We start from the raw sequence: 2,718 nt of genomic DNA, 5'->3' as shown, positions 1-2,718 counted from the left end.
AACTGGCGTTTAAACACCCAAACCATGCAGCAATTGGGCGTTAAACGCCCAAAACATGTAGCTCCTGGGCGTTTAACGCCAGGATGACACAAGGAGAGGAATTTTGTTTTCAAATCAAATCTTTTTCAAATCTTCATAATTTTTTAGAATCAAATCTTTTTCAAATCAAATATTTTCAATCATATCTTTTTCAAAATCTTATCTTTTCAAACATATCTTTTTCAAAAATAAAATCTTTTCCTCATATTTTCGAAAATCATGATTAAAAAATTTCAAGTTTGTTACTTTCTTGTTAAGAGAGATTCAATATTTGAAATCTAGAATCATATCTTTTAGTTTCTTGTTAATCAAGTCATTAATTTTAATAATCAAATCTTTTTAATTTTATCTTTTCAATCATATCTTTTTAAATCATATCTTTTTCAAAATCACATCTTTTTTTTAATTTTTAATTTCAAAAATCTTTTTTTCTAACTTCTTATCCTTTTCAAATTTATTTCTTATCTTTTTCAAAATCACCTAACCAAATTTTTACTTCAATTTTCGAAAACCACAACCAATTTTTCAAAATTAATTTAAATTTTCATTTTTTTCAGTTATTAAATTTTTCAAAAATTTCCCCCCTCTCATCTTTTTTTTCTATTTAAACACTAACATTCCTCCTCCATTGTCAATTCGAACTCCATCTCTCTTTGTGTGTTCAAAATTTTACCTACATCCTTCTTCTATTCTTATTTTCCTCTGACACCTCAAGGGATCTCTATATTGTAACATAGAGGATTCCATATTTTCTTTGTTTTCTTCTCTTTTATATGAGCAGGAACAAAGATAAAGGCATACTTGTTGAAGCTGATCCTGAACCTGAAAGGACTCTAAAGGGGAAGCTAAGAGCAGCTAAAGCACAAAACTCTGAAGAGGACCTCACTGAAACTTTTGAAAAGGAAACAGCAAAAGAAACAATTATGGCCGAACCAAACAACAATGCAAGGAAGATGCTTGGTGATTTTACTACACCAACTTCCAACTTCTATAGAAGAAGCATCTCAATCCCTGACATAGAAGCAAATAATTTTGAGCTAAAGCCTCAATTAGTTTCTCTACTGCAACAGAACTGCAAGTTTTATGGACTTCTATCAGAAGACCCCTATCAATTTTTAACTGAGTTCTTACAGATCTGTGATACTGTTAAGACCAATGGAGTTGATCCTGAAGTCTACAAGCTTATGCTTTTCCCTTTTGCTGTAAGAGATAGAGCTAGAACATGGTTGGACTCACAACCCAGAGATAGCCTGGACTCTTGGGATAAGCTGGTTACGGCTTTCTTAGCCAAGTTCTTTCTTCCTCACAAGCTGAGCAAGCTTAAAGTGGATGTTCAGACCTTCAGATAAAAAGATGGTGAGTCCCTCTATGAAGCTTGGGAAAGATACCAGCAACTGACCAAAAAGAGTCCTTCTGACATGCTTTCAGAATGGACCACATTAGATATATTCTACGATGGTCTGTCTTAATTTTCCAAGATGTTAATGGATCACTCTGTAGGTGGATCCATTCACCTAAAGAAAATGCCTGCAAAAGCTCAGGAACTCATTGAAATGGTTGCAAATAACCAGTTCATGTATACCTCCGAGAGGAATCCTGTGAGTAATGGGACGCCTCAAAAGAGAGGAGTTCTTAAAATTGATGCTCTGAATGCCATACTGGCTCAAAACAAAATAATGACCCAACAAGTCAAGATGATCTCTCAGAGTCTGAATGGATTGCAAAATGCATCGAACAGTATTAAAGAAGCATCTTCTGAAGAAGTAGCTTATGATCCTGAGAACCTTGCAATGGCAGAGGTGAATTACATGAGTGAAGCCTTTTGGCAACACCTATAATCCTTCATGGAAAAATCATCCAAATTCTTCATGGAAGGATCAACAGAAGCAAGGCTTCAATAATAACAATAGTGGAAGAAACAGGTTTAGCAATAGCAAACCTTTCCCATCATCATCTCAGCAATAGATAGAGTATTTTGAGCAGAATTCTTCTAGCTTAGCAAATATAGTCTCTGATCTATCTAAGGCCACTCTTTGTTTCATGACTGAAACAAGATCCTCCATTAGAAATTTGGAGGCACAAGTGGGCCAACTGAGTAAAAGGGTTACTGAAACTCCTCCTAGCACTCTCCCAAGCAATGCAGAAGAGAATCCCAAAGGAGAGTGCAAGGCCATTGATATAATCAACATGGCCGAAACCTTAGAGGAGGAGGAAAACGTGAATCCCAATGAGGAAGACCTCAGGGGACGTCCAATGGTCAGTACGGAATACCCTAATGAGGAACCAAAAGAATTTGAGGCTCATACAGAGACCATAGAGATTCCCTTGGACCTCCTTTTACCATTCATGAGCTCTGATGACTATTCATCTTTTGAAGAGGATGAAAACATTGTTGAAGGGAAAGTTGCCTAATATTTAGGAGCAATTATGAAGCTGAATGCCAAGCTATTTGGTAATGAGACTTGGGAGGAAGAGCCTCCCTTGCTCACCAATGAACTGAATACATTGGTTCAGCAAAAATTTACCTCAAAAGAAATAGGATCCTGGTAATTTCTTAATACCTTTTACCATGGGCACCATGACCTTTGAAAAAGCTCTGTGTGACCTCGGGTCAGGGATAAACATGATGCCACTCTATGTAATAGAGAGACTGGGAATCTATGAGGTACAGGCTGCCTG

This window comes from Arachis stenosperma, chromosome 9, assembly GCF_014773155.1.
Source record: "Arachis stenosperma cultivar V10309 chromosome 9, arast.V10309.gnm1.PFL2, whole genome shotgun sequence".
NCBI lineage: Eukaryota > Viridiplantae > Streptophyta > Magnoliopsida > Fabales > Fabaceae > Arachis > Arachis stenosperma.
This window is presented reverse-complemented; position numbering follows the sequence as displayed.